The 21,742-nt window shown below is 44.7% G+C and overlaps 1 long non-coding RNA gene across 1 annotated transcript in view; it reads right to left on the reverse strand.

Annotated features, from left to right (window-relative positions):
• LOC141100117 (uncharacterized) overlaps positions 1-21,742 on the reverse strand; it is a 49,511-nt gene that overhangs the window by 21,045 nt on the left and 6,724 nt on the right. The window contains exon 2 of the long non-coding RNA XR_012234603.1: positions 19,102-19,247. This is a non-coding gene — a long non-coding RNA (uncharacterized lncRNA). The remainder of the gene's footprint in view (positions 1-19,101; positions 19,248-21,742) is intronic.

The raw sequence follows: 21,742 nt of genomic DNA on the forward strand, positions 1-21,742 counted from the left end.
AAGTACAGGGGATAGATAAAGTCCACTGTGGCATTAGGGGTGGAGATATGAAGAAAAAACTTGCGCAGTTGGAAAGTCGATGGATTGTTCTGCTTGATACAATGACCCCGCATGGCCTCAATGAAAAGTTAACTTTTTCACCATTTCTCTAATCAATATTATAGTCCCTTGGTTTCTCTATTTTAATTGGTTTAGGGTGGTTTTTTAATTGTTTTCTTCTTTTTATTTTTATCAGTTTTTGGTAAATGTGAATCTATTACCTTGATGTCTGCAATCATACTTATGCCATTAAGTGCTGAAGTTTGATATTCATCTTGGAAAAAGAGGAAGATCATCGTTTCTGACGTCATTGATCCTTGTTTGTTGCTGTTATAATTTTGTGCGCATATTTTATACATTTCTGTATGTATATAAGAATCTTTGTTCTTTTATTGCATTTAACCCATTGTATATTGCTGCCAATTCCTGTTCATTGTTATTTGCATCTGTATCTTAAAGAATTATTGTTGCGCATTTGATATATGCTTAGCGCTGTGAACAGTAAATGGCAGGCATTGGTCTGCGCCTGCGCGGTGGACGTGCCTGCCGCGTTTTGTAAGGCATTTTTACGGGACTGAAGGTTTACATAATCCTTGCCCCCTAACTGCATATAACCCATTGTATATTGCTGCCAATTCCTGTTCACTGTTACTTGCACTGGTACTTGAAAGAATGATGGTTGCGTATTTGATATATGCTTATAGCTGTGAACAGCAAATGGCAGGCATTGTTCTGTGCCTGCGTGGTGGACGTGCCTGTCGCGTTGTTTAAGGCATCCTTACGGTGGCGGCGCTGCGTCGGGTTCCCATGGTAACCATGCGAGCTCTGACGTGCGCCGGCTTCCGGGATGACCGGAAGTGACGCGACGGGATTGAAGGATCCACTGCGCATGCGCCGGCGTCTAAAATGGCCGCGCGCACTGAATTTGAACTGGCACTCACATTAGGATCACTATAAAAGATCCCTCAGCCTGATAATTAGCCATACGGCCCCCCGAGGAAGCCCTTTGTGTGCGAAACACGTAGGGGCGGTGGCGGGACCCCCGGTATTACCACTATGGGTAAGAAAAAAATCTTCTCATGACTTGCATTGACGGTTGAATATTAGGAGCTCAGGAATACGTTGTGGGATTTATAGGTTGGCTACTGAGCCGTGCAATGGTACATAAAGGTATTTACCCCAGTCAGGGCATTACATGCATCTATATTGATACATAGTCTTTGACTATGTGCCTAATTAGGGACTTGGGGATACCCATCTCTCCTATTATCCCCTTCTGTTAGCCTATATTCACCTGATTACCAAAATTTTACTGGGTGTTCTGGCCATGTTGTCTTTCACCAATGTACTGACTCATATTTTGTAATTACTGATATTTTAAATGATTTAATAGCCTAATAAAATATTTATACTTTTTGCACAAGATACTATTCTGTGTGTATTTCATATTGAACAATGTAGCTCCTATTCATTGGGCGTTTTCTGAACTCAATTGTGTCTCTGTTGTATGTTTTAGTACTGAGTTGCCCATCCTTTTCTTTGGACTTAAGTCCATTTTTGATCAAATATAGGCATGATATTTTATATTCAATCATATATATATATATATATATATATATATATACACTCACTGGCCACTTTATTAGGTACACCATGCTAGTAACGGGTTGGACCCCCTTTTGCCTTCAGAACTGCCTCAATTCTTCGTGGCAGAGATTCAACAAGGTGCTGGAAGCATTCCTCAGAGATTTTGGACCATATTGACATGATGGCATCACACAGTTGGCGCAGATTTGTCGGCTGCACATCCCTGATGCGAATCTCCCGTTCCACCACATCCCAAAGATGCTCTATTGGATTGAGATCTGGTGACTGAGGAGGCCATTTGAGTACAGTGAACTCATTGTCATGTTCAAGAAACCAATCTGAGATGATTCGAGCTTTATGACATGGCGCATTATCCTGCTGAAAGTAGCCATCAGATGATGGGTACATTGTGGTCATAAAGGGATGGACATGGTCAGCAACAATACTCAGGTAGGCTGTGGCGTTGCAACGATGCTCAATTGGTACCAAGGGGCCCAAAGAGTGCCAAGAAAAAATTCCCCACACCATGACACCACCACCACCAGCCTGAACCGTTGATACAAGGCAGGATGGATCCATGCTTTCATGTTGTTTACGCCAAATTCTGACCCTACCATCCAAATGTCGCAGCAGAAATCGAGACTCATCAGACCAGGCAACGTTTTTCCAATCTTCTACTGTCCAATTTCGATGAGCTTGTGCAAATTGTAGCCTCAGTTTCCTGTTCTTAGCTGAGAGGAGTGGTACCCGGTGTGGTCTTCTGCTGCTGTAGCCCATCTGCCTCAAAGTTCGACGCACTGTGCGTTCAGAGATGCTCTTCTGCCTACCTTGGTTGTAACGGGTGGCAATTTGAGTCACTGTTGCCTTTCTATCAGCTCGAACCAGTCTGCCCATTCTCCTCTGACCTCTGGCATCAACAAGGCATTTCCGGCCACAGAACTGCCGCTCACTGGATTTTTTTTCTTTTTCGGACCATTCTCTGTAAACCCTAGAGATGGTTGTGCGTGAAAATCCCAGTAGATCAGCAGTTTCTGAAATACTCAGACCAGCCCTTCTGGCACCAACAATCATGCCACGTTCAAAGGCACTCAAATCACCTTTCTTCCCCATACTGATGCTCGGTTTGAACTGCAGGAGATTGTCTTGACCATGTCTACATGCCTAAATGCACTGAGTTGCCGCCATGTGATTGGCTGATTAGAAATTAAGTCTTAACACACAGTTGGACAGGTGTACCTAATAAAGTGGCCAGTGAGTGTATATACATATATATATATCCTATCCTTAAAACTTGTCTTTCAGATCAGCCATCAATTGTAGCGAGAAGCTCTCGTAACCTCAAAGATATCTTAGTGCACAGCCATTTTTCAAAAGACTGCAAAAAAATATGTACAAGAATGTAATGGCTTTTTTCCTTGTTCAACATGCAAGGCTTGTAAAAATCATATTAAAAGTAAGAACTTTACAAACTTCGATAGTTCCAGACTAACATGCGCCTCAAAAGGCGTAATTTATCAGGCCTGTTGCCCTTGCGGAAAAATTTAGGTGGGTCTGACAACACGTGAATTAAAAATAACAACTCGTGAACATGTAAGGGACATCGAGAAATCTAACACCATCGAGGACGTGAGTACTTTACGCACTTTACCTAGACATTTTAAGATCTATCATAACTCTAATCCAAATGGTTTAAGAATTCAAGCAATAGATCAAGTGCATTTGCGACCAATGTGAGGCAATTTAGGAAAAATGTTGACACAGAGAGAGAGTAAATGAATTTATCTGTTGGGAGCGATGGTACCTCAGGGTTTGAATGAAAAATTTGGTTTCAATTCTTTTTTGTAACACATCTATTTTCCACTGATCTTGTTTTAACCCCTTAACGACCACCGATGCGCCTTTTAATGGCGGTAATTAAGGGTACTAAAACCACAGCGCCGTTAATTCACGGCGCTGTGATTTAAGTGAATAGCGCCCCCAGTGTCGGATTTTCTCCGGGGTCTCGGCTGCCAGGGGTAGCCGAGACCCCAGAGAACATGAATCGGTCGGTTTTTACCGACCCCCGCTTTTGCGATCGCCGTTATTAACCCTATAACGGCGACCGCAAAAAAAAAAGCCGCGATTTTACATTTAATTTCTCTCTCCTCTGATGTGATCGCACATCAGAGGAGAGAGAAATAGGGTCCCCGATCCCCCCGGTACCTCTCTGTGGCCCTCCGTCCCCTCCCGGTGGTCCCACGTCCCGCCGGCATCCTCCGATGGGCGCCGCCATCTTGAAAATGGTGGGCGCATGCGCAGTGCGCCCGCCGGGAATCTGCCGGCTCCGGCTGGCAGATTCCATTCATTATTTTGATCACTATGATAAACGATCATAGTGATCAAAATAAAAAAAATAGTACATAACCCCCCCCGTTTATCACTCCCTTATATAGGCCAATATAATGAAATAAAGAAAATATTTTTTTTTCAGTTTTCCATTAGGGTTAGGGTTAGGGTTGGGCTAGGGTTAGGATTAGGGTAGGGTTAGGGCTAGGGTTAGGGTTAGGGTAGGGTTAGGGCTAGGGTTAGGGTTAGGGTAGGGTTAGGGTTAGGGTTGGGCTAGGGTTAGGGTTAGGGTTGGGCTAGGGTTAGGGTTGGGCTAGGGTTAGGCTAGGGTTAGGGTTAGGGTTGTGCTAGGGCTAGGGTTAGGGCTCGGGTCACGACTAGGGTTAGAATTAGGGTTAGGGATTAGGGTTGGGATTAGGGTTAGGGTTGGGATTAGGGTTAGGGGTGTGTTGGGGTTAGGGTTGGAGCAAGAATTGAGGGGTTTCCACTATTTGCCAACTTTGGGGGTCTAAAAATTGGGGTCTAAAAAATCACTTTTGTGGAAATAAAAAAAGACTTTTTATTTTCACGGCTCTGCGTTTATAAACTTTTGTGAAGCGCTTGGGGGTTCAAAGTGCTCACCACACATCTAGATAAGTTCATTAGGGGGTCTAATTTCCAAAATGGGGTCACTTGTGGGGGGTTTCCACTGTTTAGGCCCATCAGGGGCTCTGCAAGCGCAACATGATGCCCGCAGACCATTCCATCAAAGTCTGCATTCCAAAATGGCACTCCTTCCCTTCCGAGCTCTCCCATGCGCCCAAACAGTGGTTCCCCCACATATGGGGTATCGGCGTACTCAGGACAAATCACATAACAACTGTGCGGGTATGATTTCTCCTGTTACCCTTGTAAAAATAAAAATTTGGGGGCGAAAAGATCATTTTTGTGGAAAAAAAATGGATTTTTTATTTTCACGGCTCTACGTTATAAACTTCTGTGAAGCACTTGAAGGTTCAAAGTGCTCACCACACATCTAGATAAGTTCCTTAATGGGTCTAGTTTCCAGAATGGGGTCACTTGTGGGGGGTTTCCACTGTTTAGGCCCATCAGGGGCTCTGCAAGCGCAACATGATGCCCGCAGACCATTCCATCAAAGTCTGCATTCCAAAATGGCACTCCTTCCCTTCCGAGCTCTCCCATGTGCCCAAACAGTGGTTCCCCCCCACATATGGGGTATCGGCGTACTCAGGACAAATCGCATAACAACTGTGCGGGTATGATTTCTCCTGTTACCCTTGTAAAAAATAAAAATTTGGGGGCGAAAAGATCATCTTTGTGGAAAAAAATAGATTTCTTATTTTCACGGCTCTACGTTATAAACTTCTGTGAAGCCCTTGGGGGTTCAAAGTGCTCACCACACATCTAGATAAGTTCCTTAATGGGTCTAGTTTCCAAAATGGGGTCAATTGTTGGAGGTTTCCACTGTTTAGGCACATTAAGGGCTCTCCGAACGCAACATGGCATCCGATCTCAATTCTAGCCAATTCTGAGTTGAAAAAGTCAAACGGCGCTCCATCCCTTGCGAGCTCTGCCGTGTGCTGAAATAGTGGTTTACCCCCACATATAGGGTATCGGCGTATTCAGGAGAAATTGTACAACAAATTTTGTGGTTGATTTTCTCTTTTAACACTTGTGAAAATAAAAAAAATTGGTTCTGAAGTAAATTTTTTGCAAAAAAAAGTTAAATATTAATTTTTTCCTTCCACATTGCTTTAGTTCCTGTGAAGCACTTAAAGGGTTAATAAACTTCTTGAATGTGGTTTTGAGCACCTTGAGGGGTGTAGTGTTTAGAATGGTGCCACTTTTGGGTATTTTCTGTCATGTACACCCCTCAAAATAACTTTAAATATGATGTGGTCCCTAAAAAAAATGGTTTTGTAAATTTTGTTGTAAAAATGAGAAATCGCTGGTCAACTTTTAACCCTTATAACTTCCTAACAAAAAAAAATTTTGCTTCCAAAATTGTGCTGATGTAAAGTAGACATGTGGGAAATGTTATTTATTAAGAAATTTCTGAGACACATCTCTCTGATTTGAGGGCATAAAAATTTAAAGTTTTAAAATTGCAAAATTTTCAAAATTTTCGCCATATTTCCATTTTTTCATAAATAAACACAAAACTTATCGATGAAATTTTACCACTAATATGAAGTACAATATGTCACGAAAAAACAGTCTTAGAATCAGCGGGATCCATTAAAGCGTTCCAGAGTTATAACCTCATAAAGGGACAGTGGTCAGAATTGTAAAAATTGGCCTGGTCATTAAGCTGCAAACTGGCTCTGTCGCTAAGGGGTTAATTATATGTGTGTTTTGTCTTGTATTCTCATTTTATTTATTTATTTATCCAGTTTCCATAGAGATGTTTTTTCCGGGGTCATCATGAAATTTGGCTCTTTTTTGGTTCCAGTTCAATAAGTTTTATTGAAGATTCTTCATCTGCAAGATTTCCTATTGAAGATATTAGTGCGTGACATACAAAATTCCATTGAAGACTTTTTATGTATTCTATTTGGACTCTTTTCAATTAGATAGTGGTGCATATATTCTCTTAGGGATATATATATATATATATATACTGTATATATATATATGTAGTACACGTAATTTATAGATATTTTTTGATATGTAAATTGTGTCTATTTCTGTATTTTGCTAATATTTATAGTAATCCATATATTCACCTGCACTTATATATGGGCTAATTTTGATAAAAATATAAATATTCATTATATAATATTTTTGCACTTTATCACTTTACTGTATAGCATAAGTATGAGCCGAACTGCTTATAGTAGTTATAATTTTCTTTTTCCTTTCTCCAATTTTATTTTAATTTTTCACGGAATTTACATCCCTTGTCTACGTGATTAATATCGAATTTAATATGTTTGCGGTGTTCTTTGTTTATTTAGCAAACATCTTAGCGTTTCTAAATATTTACATTTTATTCTATGTTTGCCTATGCCTCTTCATCCCCTGTTTCTTTTCTTTTCTGGGGTGGGTGTAAGAATATATGTTGATATGAGGATGATGTTATAAATAAAGAGGACATTTGATATTCATATTATACTATATGAGGTCTGCATTATATTCTGTGAGGGGGCTACATTATACTATATGAAAGGGCTACTTTATATACTATGAGGGGCTGCATTGTACCCTATGAGGGGGCTACTTTATATTCTGTGAGTTGGCTATGTGTACTACCTTATATTATACCTTGATATTAGCGCGTTTTACTGCACAATTGGTGGTCTTGGTGGTCTTGTATGTATTTCTATGTAGCTACATGATGGGCCCCAAGAATGATTTTCTCTGGTGGGCCCAAGGTGCTCCTGTCTGCTGCTTACAGATACTGAGGTAAAAAACTCATTAAGCATGTGGCCTAAGAGGACTAGCTGCCAGGTAGTTAAGCATATTCATGAGCTCTGTAAAACCATGCCCACAGATGTGATTGGCAACTTTGTGCCTATGCACAGTGTACACAGAAATCAGAGGTATGAGTGGGCTTATACAGAGCTGTGCTTTCAAAGAACTGGTAGATCTGAAGCACATAAAACATGAATTTCATCAAAACTAAGTCAATAGTCCAGTAATTGATATATTGCTGCAATCAGGGTCTTTGTCCCTACGTCATGCAGCTCTCAAATAAGATAGCAAAAACTGCATGACAGACTCCCTGTAGCCTTAATCAGTGCAGGAGTTAAAGTTGCAGTTGATCTCTAGAGTCTATAAGATCCCAAATGCTTCCTTTAGCCCTTATAAAAAGTCCAATACTATAAAAGACTTGTGGGGCCCTTTTGTAAATGTTGCATTAAGATACGCCACTGGATGTAATGCCACTGGTTATCTTCGTATTGAAATAAACATGCATGTGTGTTATTTAACATATGGATATATGGTATAAAGCATCTTTACTAGAGATTGGTGGACCCCTGGATGTTCAGGTCCGGCAGGGTCCGACTGAACAGTTAAAAAATAGTTAGGGTTCGGGTACCAGAACAGTACCCAGACTTGAACCTAGATCCCATTCACTTGGGGGGACTGAACATCCAGTGTTTGCCACGCTGCCATGTACATGACAGCACAGCAAACGCTGCTTCTAATAGGCGGTAAAATCATTACTGCCAGTCAGGCAGCTGCAGTTCCCATGCTGTCAAATGGCAGCGTGAGCCCGCAGCTGTGAAAAGTTTACCTCCGGTCACTGGCGTGGGCTGATGGGACTACTGCTCCCATCAGCCGAAACCAGTTGGCACCTAATTAAAAAAAAATGGCGTGGGTTCCCCCTTTTTTTTTTATAAACAGGCAGGCAAAACTCACAGCTCAGGGCTGCAACCCAACTCAGCAGTTAGAGTTAGCAAGGTGGGTTTTCAAGAATAGAGGGGTCTCCACTACAATTTTTTGTTAATTATTTAAATAATTTAAAAAAACAGTGTGGGGGTCCCCCCCATTTTTGACAACTAACCAAGCTAAAGCAGACCGCTGGGGGCTGGTATTCCCTGGTTGGTAAGGGACCATAGACATTGGCCCCCCATCCTAAAAATAGCAGCCCACAGCCACCCAGAAAAGACTCACCTATTAGATGTGCTAATTCTGGCGCTTTGCCCGACTCTTCCCACTTGCCCTGTGGCGGTGGCAAGTGGGGTTCTTATTTGTGGGGTTGATGTCATCTTTGTATTGTCCGGTGACATAAAGCCCACGGCTTAGTAATGGTGACGCGTCTATAAAAACACCTATCCATTACTAATCCTATAGTTATATGGTAAATAAAGAGACAGCCAGAATAAAGTCCTTTATTTGAAAAAAAAAGTAAAAGTGTTGTTTGTTTTATTTAAAAAAACAAACACAGTTATACTCACCTAACGCCCATTCCATTGAATCCCTCGTCTTCCATAATAAAACAAAAATAAACAACAACCATATCCCTCATAAGTCCGACATTCTGTCCCATGCTGTAATCCAGGTCTAGGGATAAACAGTTTTCAACCTGAATGATACCAAGATGCGTCTAATAGAGGTGTCTTTTTTGGAGGCTACTGGCTGATATTTCTAGGCTAGGGGGGAGGGACGATGTCTTACCAGCCTGAGAATACCAGTCCCCAGCTGTCTGCTTTAGCTTGGTTGATTGTCAGAAATATGGGGGACCCACGACATTTTTTTTATTATTTATTTAAATAATGAAAAAAATCTGAGTGGCAACACCTATATTCTTGATAACCAGCCTTGCTGAAGCTAACAGCTGAGGGTTGCAGCCCCAACTGTGAATTTTTCCTGGCTGGTTATCAAAAATGCAGGGGAACCCACGCCATTTTTTATTTTTAATTATTTATTTAGAGCGCAGGTGTAAGGAGGTGACGGGGACCCTCAGTTGCCTCCTGTCTCCTACACACTGAGCCCATGCAACATCCCAATGGCTCCCTCATGTTTTATGTGTAATGTGTCATGTGTGATGTGTAAAGTGTAATGTGCTGTATATGCTATGTAAGTGCATTTGTATATAATTAGCTCAGGGACAGAAGGAGATAAGGAGGGGGCCAGTCCAACAGGCTGATAGGGAAGGGATTTTCTATTCCTGCAGCAGACACTGGGCAGGCTTGCCCAGGGCGGGACGCTACCTCACAGCACGGAACAGAGGGTACCCCGGTTGGGGGCATACAAGCTACCACGGAATGTCAGACAGTGTGGATGGGCCCAGGTGTTGTGGGACTGTTCCCAGAAGGACTGTTGTTCCCAAACCCGGATGGGAGCCATTGATGCTGTACAGCCTCATGACGTTGCGGGGACAGAACAGGAAGCATTGTGTTATGTTCAGTAACATTTTCCTGTTGGAACAGAACTGTGGTGTTTTCCTGAATACTCATCTCCAACGACTGAAGTGAGAGCATGATGAAGGTAATTGACTGGGACTTCACTTGTCTTTACATGTCTTTACATGTTCAAGGGACCGGGGTTCTCACTGACTGTGTCTTAGTAAATTCGGCCATGACTACGACCCAGTGCCCCCTTGTTACATTTGGCGTTGTCGGCAGGATCGAATCCAGAAGTCCTGCAGCTACAGGACTGGAGAAAAAGATTCCCGGGATTGGTGGACTGATGATTGAGTTGTGGCCCAAGATGGCGCCAGGCACTGTCGAGCAGGATACAGTCAGTGGAATGAAAATGGAGGGTGGTGCCGTCCTTCATGGGCATCCTGTAAAGAAGTTGGCGCCAAAAGGAAGGAGGCCACACCCCACTGTGACTAATGCCCGCCCAAAATGGGTGCGAGCGAAGAAGCTTCAGCCTTCCCAACAGAGTGTGAGGAAATGGGTGGAGCCTAGAAGAGCAAGACGGCATGTCCAGAAGAAAGACGCCATTGTCAAGTGAGATACCTGTGCAGATGAAGATTGCCGGGAGCTGGAGTACTGCGGGTGTGGAGAAGCAGGAGTCAGAAGGCGCAGTCGAGAAAGCAGAAGTATAATGGCACTGATGGTGTCACTGGCGCAGCCTAGGGGGCGTTATCAGGGGGCACGTGAACGAGCACAGAGAGTAGAGGAACAAGGCACACAGTGCGCAAGGACCTGAGACTTAGCAGTAAGCAGAAGACCTGGAATTAAGAAGTCATATGAACAGGGTGATGGAGTCACCGAGCGTGAGGACAGGGAAGGCAGCTGAGCACGTGGAGTACAGGGCACAGAGAGTTAAAGTAGTCAAAGGAGAGCCGAGGGTCAAATGCCAGACAAGAGTGTGGTGCCTAGGGACAAGACAGAGTAAACAGAGACGAGCCAGGTGGTCAGATAATCAGGAAGGACAGGGTAGTACAAAGCAGGATACAGAGGCAAAAGTCAGGGGACAAACCGGGTCATACACAGCAAAGCACACACGCACAGAGGTACAACGATTACAGACGAGTAACCTGGGCAAGCAACCACAAACTGAGAATATGGAAGTATCACCGACACCCAATCCAGGAACTGCCAACATTAAATAGCCACCCCAGAACCAAAGAGAGGCGAACTAGAATTAACCCTGACCTGACCAGGATGGAGGAGGAACCGTCCTGTCCAGAGTCATGACAAGCAGTGATCCCGAGTTCGCATGGCCGCAGTGGAGGACTGCCACAGCCGGATGCAGTCACAGTGAGTGTGACGCTTACCCTCACCCCAGTCCCTGCATCTACTCCAGCCCCAGAGACCATATGCAGTGGCAGTAAAAGTTGTCTCCAGCATCGAGGAGAGACAGGCGTGAGAAGCGCGGTATTATGTGTGGCCGCCTGCAATGGCTGCAGCCCCACAGTACGCCAGAGGGTAGAGGTGCCCTTAAAGAAATCGGTGGCCACAGTTGGGTCATGGGAGCGGGAGGCTCCAAGTTTGCTGAGTCAGCAGTTGCCAAAGGAATGAAGTAGGAGGAACAGCAGGGGATCTTTTTCCAGTGGATGCTCGGCCCATACTTATATTGTTGCACAGGGTTCAAATGCGGCCCACTATTCTAATCAACGGCTGTGTATTGACTGATGCAGTCCCTTTAAGAAAGTTGTGCCAGTTGCACTGAAGTAAAGGAATGTGAGTGAAGAGATTGTTCCGTGTCTCCCACGGACAAGGAGCCCTGTACAGCACCAGGACTAGGTGTCAGTGGCGACCATCATGGTCACAGATAAAAGACTTTGTTTTCCCCCTCCTCCACATTTCTTTGCGCACGATTGCATGTCCCCTGCTGGATTACATGCTTAAATCCTACAAGGGTTTGTTGCTATGAACTGTGCGTATAGCTGCTGTAAGAACTGAACTATTTTAACCTTGAACTTTACCCATTTCAACCCTGAACTATCCCCTGTTAAAAGCAGTGCACCAATGTGTTAATGGACCTGTAATATGTTTCTGGGGTTTCAACTCAGCTGAGCCGAGGTCACGTTTGACCCATCAGCGGCATCAGACAAAGACTACATACATTTAATAAACTGTTATTTTTACAGAAGCCATTATGGACAGGGATGACCATATTTTAGGAGGGAGGAGTGTAAGGAGGTGGTGGCGACCCTCAGTTGCCTCCTCTCTCCTACATACCAAGCCAATGCAGCACCCCAATGGTTCCCTAATGTTTTATGTGTAATGTGTCATGTGTAAAGTGTAATGGGTAAAGTGTAATGTGCTGTATATGTTATGTAAGTGCATTTGTATATAGTTAGTTCAGGGACAGAAGGAGTTAAGAAGGGGTCCGTTCCAACAGGGAAGGGATTTCCTGTTCCTACAGAAGAGCCCAGGCAGGCTTGCCCAGGGCGGGACACTCTTCACAGCCCGGAACACAGGGTACACAGGTCAGGGGGATAAAAGCTGCCACGGACTGATGGACAGTGTGGCCCTGGTGTTGTGGGACTGTCAACAGAAGGACTGTTGTGGTTCCCAAACCCAGATGGGAGCCATTGATGCTGTGCAGCATCACGAAGTTGCAGGGACAGAGCAGGAAGCATTGTGTTATTGTGATGTCACAGGTGACTGGATACTCCGCCTCCAGGAGGGCAAATTTCTATGACACCCGTGACCCTGGATACACCGCCTCCAGCAGGGAGAATTTAAACAATGAAACGTGCAGCCGGATACACCACCTCCAGCAGGTGAATTTCAATAATTACACGTGTATCTGGATACACCGCCTCCAGCAGGGCGAATTTACAGAGTTAAGGGAAACACCAGGGAAACTGATACAATGGAGGGCCCTGGAATAGGGACCGGGGACGTTTAGACCTCCTGCACTCCCCTGAGTCAGTTTCTCTACACTCCTGATGGTCCCTAGGCAGGTTCCGCACCTGGCGACAAGCAGGATACCTAAAAACCCTAGCTCGCCCTGCACCTATCCCTTTCTAATGAATTGGACGGTGCAGAAACTATTCCCACCACTGCACTAAAACACACATAAGGAAAGTTACAAACAGGTAAAAAACACTTAGATTTGCTCTGTTGCTATTGCTCCCAGCAACAGAGTCCAGCTTTCCTCCTTTCCACCAAAGCTTTGTCAGAGCTGCAAGGAACTCCTCACTGTTGCTCCTTCCACACCAGGACTCTGACTGAGCTGCAAGGAACTCGTCTCTAGCTCCTTCCTCCACCAAGGATGGTTGGAAATGACCAATATCACCAACAGAGAGTGAGACCACCTGACTCTCCTTTATAGGCAAGAGCCAGAGCAATAACACCTGCTAGTGATTCCCGTGTAATAATACTAGCCACCACCAGGGGCAAAACTAGAACTAAAGACACCACTGTGTGATGACCCTAATGACCACCGGGGGCAAAACTCACTTTAAGCAAACAGCTTAAAGAAGAAAAAAGGTTACATGTGCTTTTATCTGTCACAATCCAGCATGGGTCGTGACAGTTATGCACAGTAACGTTTTCCCGTTGAAACAGAACTGTGTCCTGTTGTGTTTTCCTGAATACTCATCTCCAGCGACTGAAGGGAGCGCGTGATGAAGGTAACTGACTGTACTGCAGGACTGGGACTTCACTTGTCTTTACATGTGCAAGGGGCCGGGGTGCTCATTGACTATGTCTTAGTAAACTCGACCATGACTACAACTCCAAGCACCCCCTTGTTACACAGGTGTTGGCTGATGAATACTCCCATCAGATGCCGATTGCTCTCTCTGTTATTAGCGGCAGCAGGTGTAGGCTGATGGGAGCAGCTGTCCCATCAGCTAACGCTAGCAACCTGAGATAAACGCTTTACCTCCAATCACATCTGTGGGCTTAAGCTGTAATTTGACGGTGTGGGAACTGGGGCTGTCTGACCGGTGGTAATTATTTTAGCACCAAGCAGAAGCAGTGTTTGCCGTGTTGTCATGCACATGACAGCGTGAGAAACACCAGGGTGTTTGGAGAGTTGAAGCCGAACAGCAACACGGACTTCCTGGTGAAGTCCGTGTTCAGTGTCTGTGCCAGAACAGTGGGTTCGCCTATTTCTAGTTTTTACATTTCCATGCTTTTAGTAACCTTCCATTATGAGCCTCTCCACATAATTGTGGTCTATTTGAATAGTTCCCGAATGTCAAGATTTTCCACCTATTGTTTTGTATATAGCAGGTTTAGGAGCCTCTCCCTTCCTTCCTCTATCTGTCAGTGTTTAGCAATACCATTGAACTGGGAACTACATTCATACTATTGTGAATGCGGCATAATTTGTCATACTTTATGATCCGCAAAGCATTGTATTCCTGGTGAGTTATACACATACTGTGACTAAACCAACAATAAAATGTAACTCTGTAAATGACACTTTGCTCTGTAGAGGATAATTTGTATGTGCCAATATTACCCAACGAGATCTGAACAGTCCACTTAATTGAACATGCATGTTCTCCCATGGTCTTTGCTTATTGACTTGCACAGAGCCTTTGTAAAGGAACAGTAGGGGGCATTGTTTGGAGTGTATACATTGAATTATTCTGGATGGCAAAAAAATGTTTAACTTCCAATAGTGAAATGTGTTCGTTTTGCATAAGGAATAATTTAATGAACAATCTCATGTGAGGGACATTAAAGGTAACCTATCACCTTCTGATTCATGCTGTCAGATCCGCAGGGAGCATGAATCAGATCCTGGCGCCACAAATGCAGCTACGTATTTTTTTTCAGAAATGCGGAAGCTGTATGTTATATATACAGAGCTCTGGCAAAAATTAAGAGAACACTACACAGTTTTATAACAATCAGCTTCTCAATATGTCTGAAAGCCAATCCATTCCAGTGTAGGCTGAATTCCAACCAGAATACACCACATTCTACTTTATGTGCTTCTGATTAGGTGATCACCAGAACCAAATCTTATTTAACGAAGGAAAGTATTAAAAACCCTGCTGTGGTGTTCACAATCCTCTTGCTATAGGACAAGCTGGATGGCAAAACAATTGCTAGTAATATCCCAAAAGTAATAGGAATGAAAAAATAACTTTTAACCATGCCAAAGGAGTTGAAAAGAAAAGTCTTGAGTGAGGAAAAGAAGGTAGAGTATGGCCGGTCGGGTAGAGCCGTCACATCTCCCGATGTGACTGTTCTACATGTGAGATCGCCGTGGGACAATCTGGATTACCTTGGACTACAGCGGACAGGGAGTATATGTTGGTTTATTATTTTATGTTATTTCTAGGAGACAAGAGCGTCGAGGATTTGGTGTGCGGTGAGTATAATGTGTTTTTATTTCTATGTGAATATGTATACACCAGAGATAGTCTGATGGGAGCAGTAGTTTCATCGGGCCAAGCGTTACAGCACACACAGACATCCGCACACACCCGCATACACATGCGCGCACACACACACACACACACACACACACACACACAGACACCCGCACACCAACGCAGACACCTGCATGCAAACACCTGCACACAGACACAGCATGTGATGAGCTAGGCGGTGCCAGGTCTGAAATAGACCTGAAGATGCTGTGCAGCCAGCCAATCACTATAATGTCACAATCAACATGGCTACGGCATTGCAGTGTGTGGCAGACAATCCCTGCATGTTCATTGGCTCTCTGAAGTGCGCGATACATGCAGGGCAGGGTTCCGAGCTCCAGCCGAGCAACCCCTTTAAAACTTAGCGAGCTCTGAGCATCGCGAGCACTGCGATGCTCGGGTGAACACCCAATAGTGGCGAGCATGCTCGCTCATCAGTAGCAGGTACACATTCACACTGTGGCCATTTGCTGACACATATAAACTAGAATAAAAACAAAGTACAGGATCTCTACAGTAAGTAAATAACACATTTGAAAAAAAATGGGTAATTAGTTAACTTTTTTTTTTTTATCAAAACCAGTCAGGCCCAGGTCCAGCTCTGACTCCATCTATTTTGAGGTCTGCTGGCACTTAGTGAGATGCGTTACTAGTGACAATCCTGACCAAGTACACTTTATCGTGGTGGGATGGCTTTTACACTTTTTTGAGAAAAAAAAGTTAACTAAGTACCCTATTTTTTTTTCTTTACATGTGTTATAATTTACTTACTGTAAGGTCTCTATTCTATGCTATAAGCGTTTGTTAATGGTCACAGTGTGAATGTGTACCTACATATTACACTTATACTAATGAGTATTGGCCCTGGTTTTTGTTTTTGCTTTCGTTCTGGGACTCATTACATTTGGGGGAGTGGTTGCCCCTTTGGTCTGTTCACCATTTTATATCCAGCTTTCCACAGGAGGGTGTAAAATAGTTAGGCCCAGGTTCAGCTTCACCCCTGTCTATTTTGAGGTGCGCTGGCACATTGCGAGGTGAGTTACTAAAGTTGGAACTGTCCCGACTGAGTAAATCTTGTCATGGTGGGATGGCTTTTAAGATAAAAAATAATGTTAACCAGGTATGTTTTTCACATGTTATTATTGACTCACTGTAGGGATTCTATACATTACTTTTACAGTTTTGGAACCCAAATTTAATAAGAATGATTTGGTTATAAACAATTTCTGACTCATTTCATTACTAAATATTGATATTAAGCCCTTGGCAAAAATCCTAGCCATTGCACTCTACTCGTTCCTTAAATCTAAGACTAGCTTGGCCCATGCGAAATTTTCGCACATTGGTCATCGAGGGCGCAGGCAATTTCAGAAAAAGCAAGCTGGTCAAATGTAAATGTATTTCATGAGCTGATGAACACAGACAGGTATTTATATGTAGATTGGTAAAACAATAAATTGTTTTGATAAGTAGAGCACAAAAAATGTTTTCGGGTTGAGGTGCCACTGTGTGGAGGAGGACTCCCAGGCAGTGACCGGGCAGGTACCCAGGGGACCGCCATCAAGGTTCCTGAGGGAACGATACTGGGAGGACAGTAAAGGGAGAGACTTGACTGAAGTTGTCAGGGAAACAGGGGGCGGGGCAAGGATAAAAGGAGCAGGGGGCGCGCTGAAGTGGCAGTTGGGAGAGAGTGCGACAACAGACAGGAAGCCGTGTGAAAGAGAGGACCGAGGGAGTGGACGGTGTGTTCTGGAGGGACCGACAGGGGTCTGTGAAAGGAAAGGCAGATTTCAGAAAGGCAGATTTTAAGGGATTCAGAAAGAGAATTGGAGGGATCCAATGGCTGGATATCCTTAAAGACAAAAATGTCCAGGAAGGATGGGAAATCTTGAAAAATGAAATTCTCAAAGCACAATTGTTAACAATTCCGAAAAGAGGGAAGAATAGGAAGCATTTAAGGAAGCCAGGATGGATGAACACAGAACTTAAGCACATGCTAAAAAGGAAGAAAAAAATGTTTATAAAATGGAAAGAGGGAGGCATATCTAAAGAAGAATATAATGCTGTCTGCAGAACCTGCAAAGCACAAATCAGATTAACTAAAGCTAACAATGAATTGAGGCTTGCAAGAGATGTCAAAAGCAATAATAAAGGATTTTGGGGATATGTCAAAAGTAAAAGAAAAGTCAAAGATGCTATAGGATTTTTACAGGATGAAAATGATGAAATGGTAAGACAGGATGTTGAGAAGGCCGAATTTTTAAATTCCTATTTTGCATCTGTTTTCTCTCAGAAAGAAAATGTAGCATCAACTGTTCTTCACTGTCCTATTAAGGGAATAGAAGAATCCAGGATATCTATAAACAGAAAGATAGTGAGGAAACACTTAGCTAACCTAAATGAATTCAAGTCTCCAGGTCCAGATGAATTACACCCCAGAGTACTGAAGGAGATAGCAGAAGAAATTTTTGAACCCCTCTCCATAATCTTTGAAAATTCTTGGAGAACAGGAGATAAGAGGGGAGTACAAATGGAAATCTTGTGAGGATCGGAGGTTTCGTGCAGCTAAGTACCGGGAGACTAGGTCACAGATGTACGGAGGACTCAGGTTGTGGATGGCTTTGTATGTCATGGTTAGGGTTTTGAACTGGAGTCTTTGGGCAATGGGGAGCCAGTGCAGGGATTGACAGAGGGGAGAGGCCGGGGAATAGCGGGGGGACAGGTGGATTAGTCGGGCATCAGAGTTAAGAATAGATTGGAGGAGTGCGAGAGTGTTAGAGGGGAGGCCACAGAGCAGGAGGTTGCAGTAGTCAAGGCGGGAGATGATGAGGGCATGGACTAGGGTTTTTGCAGATTCTTGGTTGAGGAGTGTACGGATCCGTGAAATATTTTTGAGTTGAAGTTGGCAGGAAGCGGATATGTGGTTTGAAGGAGAGATCAGTGTCAAGGATAACCCCGAGGCAGCGAGCTTGTGGGACTGGAGAGAGTGGGCAGACATTTACTTTAATGGATAGGTCTGTTGGGGGGGGTCACGTGAGATGGGCGAAAGATGATTAATTCTGTTTTGTCCATATTAAGTTTTAGAAATCTAGCGGAGAAGAAGGATGAAATAGCAGACAGACATTGAGGGATTCTGTTTAGTAGGGAGGTGATATCATGTTCAGAGAGGTAGATCTGTGTGTCATCAGCATAGAGATGATACTGAAAGCCATGAGATTCTATGAGCTGTCCGAGGCCGAAGGTGTAAACAGAGAAGAGCAGGGGCCCTAGGACTGTGCGGGACTCCGACGGATAGGGGGCGCGGTGAGGAGGTGGTGTGCGAATGGGAGACGCTGAATGTCCGGTCTGTAGGTATGACGCAATCCAAGATAGGGCCAAGTCAGTGATACCAAGAGATGAGAGGGTCTGTAGGGGATACAAAGGAATCACCGAAAAACAGTGTTTAGAAATAATAGAATAGATTAAATTGTCCTTCATCCCGCAACGCCAAGCCATCGGTAATATTCATAAAGTTATCCACCTGGCATCCTAGCTGCTCTATTCAAATCTCCAGAACATTGTTTGATGAGCTGCCTGTTGGGTTTTGACCTTCGATATACTTTTAAATTGTTTGAATGTATTTACCAATCTTCTCCACATTTTAGATGTCTAATTTTACGTTGTCTATTCGCTGCAGAACAGCTTTTATTACCACATCATATACAGCTATGTGTGCTGGAATAATGCATGTAATGTTATTTTTTCCTGCTCCATAAACACCAATGTGAAAGAATCTCCATACAAAGTCTGCATGTGTTGACACATGGTCCTCACAGATACTGTAGCACATATGATTCCAGGTTTCTCAGGGAATCGTCTCCAAAGGTGACATGCATGTGTGGTGGTCCTACCCGGTATCTTACTTCTGCTCTCATTATATAACTTGGTATCTTCCTTTCTCCTCTTCTTAGTGTTCCCTGGGAAGCTTTGTTGCATCACAAATCATCATTCTCAAGAATGGACTCTTAACTTTCCTCTATACAGCGGTGAAACAGACAATAGACCATGCCTAGAAACAAAACATATTGTTTTCTCAGAATTCTAAGCCATGTAGATATCTTGATGCAGGGGGGCATTTATGTACATTTAATCAAAGTACATTTGATCAAAGTATGAGGCAATTATAACATGGAAGAAAGTGACACGCATCTCTATTCTCTTCATACAGGTAACCAGCTTTTTCAATCTCTGCTCTGAATCAACTCCTGTGTGTCTCCACTCCATTCAATGTCAGCAAGCAGTTAATCCTGAATGCTACATATGTGTTTCATCTTAGCAAATATATATCTGGTATAGTTATTCCAATTTACTCTGTTTGTCCCCTTATTTTGTGAGGTTAAGTAACTTTTCAAAGTACTTTATGATCCATGTAGTGCTGGACATTAATTTATCTGACCACAACATTTATTGGGTCCTGCGGTCTCAGTTTTAGTTTGACTGATTGGTAGCGAGGAAAAAAAAACAAGATCTGAGAACTAGCCTGCTATATATTCAGACCTAGCTTGGGGGAGCATTTATGCAGGGGGGCATTTATGTACATTTAATCGAAGTACATTTGATGAAAGTTTGAGGCAGTAATAACATGGCACTTAGACAGGGCAGGAGACAGGTAAGACATTTATATACATCTATTCCCTGTACAATTGGATTACAACAAATATATGCCATATACATTTATCTAATTTATATCCTTGCCGCTGCATTCACACACATCCACCACCCTGGCATCAACTCTCTGCACTCCATCCATATCGGCCCCTCACTCCTTTCCTCTCCTATGTATAGCACTCACGTCCCGTCACCCCCCTTTCCTGGTATGCATGGTCCCCTCACCCCCCAATCCTGGTATGCATGGTATCCTCACCCCCCCTTTCCTGGTATGCATGGTCCCCTCACCCCCCAATCCTGGTATGCATGGTATCCTCACCCCCCCTTTCCTGGTATGCATGGTCTCCTCACCCCCCTATCCTGGTATGCATGGTCCCCTCACCCCCCTTTGCTGGTATGCATGGTCCTCTCACACCTCAATCCTGGTATGTATGCTCACCATCACCCCCCTTTCCTGGCATGCATGGTCCCATCACCCCACAATCCTGGTATGCATGGTCCCCTCACCCCCAATCCTTGTGTGCATGGTCCCCTCACCCCCCAATCCTGGTATGCATGGTCCCCTCGCCCCCCTTTCCTGGTATGCATGGCCCCCTCACCCTCCTTTCCTGGTATGCATGGTCCCCTCACCCTCCTTTCCTGGTATGCATGGTCCCCTCACCCCCCCAATCCTGGTATGCATGGTCCCCTCACCCCCCTTTCCTGGTATGCATGGTCCCCTCACCCCCCAATCCTGGTATGCATGGTCCCATCACCCCCCAATCCTGGTATGCATGGTCCCCTCACCCCCCAATCCTGGTATGCATGGTCCCCTCACCCCCTTTCCTGGTATGCATGGCCCCCTCACCCTCCTTTCCTGGTATGCATGGTCCCCTCACCCCCCCAATCCTGGTATCCATGGTCCCCTCACCCCCCCAATCCTGGTATGCATGGTCCCCTCACCCCCCTTTCCTGGTATGCATGGTCCCCTCACCCCCCAATCCTGGTATGCATGGTCCCCTCACCTCCCAATCCTGGTATGCATGGTCCCCTCACCCCCCAATCCAGGTATGCATGGTCCCCTCACCCCCATCCAGGTATGCATGGTCCCCTCACCCCCTTTTCCTGGTATGCATGGTCCCCTCACCCCCCAATCCTGGTATGCATGGTCCCCTCACCCCCAATCCTTGTGTGCATGGTCCCCTCACCCCCCTTTCCTGGTATGCATGTTCCCCTCACCCTCCTTTCCTGGTATGCATGGTCCCCTCACCCTCCTTTCCTGGTATGCATGGTCCCCTCACCCCCCAATCCTGGTATGCATGGTCCCCTCACCACCCTTTCCTGGTATGCATGGTCTCCTCACCCCCAATCCTGGTATGCATGGTGCCCTCACCCCCCTTTCCTGGTATGCATGGTCCCCTCACCCCCCTTTCCTGGTATGCATTGTCCCGTCACCCCCCTTTCCTGATATGCATGGTCCCCTCACCCCCAATCCTGGTATGCATGGTCCCCTCACCCCCCAATCCTGGTATGCATGGTCCCCTCTTCCCCCTTTCCTGGTATGCATTGTCCCCTCACCCCCCTTTCCGTGTATCCGCCACCAATGAGCGTCGCGGCCCTGTGTAAGCGACTAATAAGCAACGCGGCTCTGTTTCCCCGACCAATCACTGCTGCGGGCCTCTGTCTGCGACCAATCAGCAATGCGGGTGCGCCACCCCTCTCTCCTCTCCACGCGGCCGGCATCACGGTGTCAGTAATGTTTAGCGGTAAAGACCATAGATGACGTAACTCTTGTGAAAGGGGACATCATCAGCGGTATAAGCCGCAAAGCATTACTGGGACCGCGATGCCAGCGCGTTGCAGAGAGAAGGAAAATAGTCTGAGGCCTGCCGAAAAGTGAGTATGTTTGTGTTTTTG

The sequence above is a fragment of the Dendrobates tinctorius genome, unplaced genomic scaffold (assembly GCF_039654945.1).
Source record: "Dendrobates tinctorius isolate UK_male_01 unplaced genomic scaffold, ASM3965494v1 ptg000011l, whole genome shotgun sequence".
Lineage (NCBI taxonomy): Eukaryota > Metazoa > Chordata > Amphibia > Anura > Dendrobatidae > Dendrobates > Dendrobates tinctorius.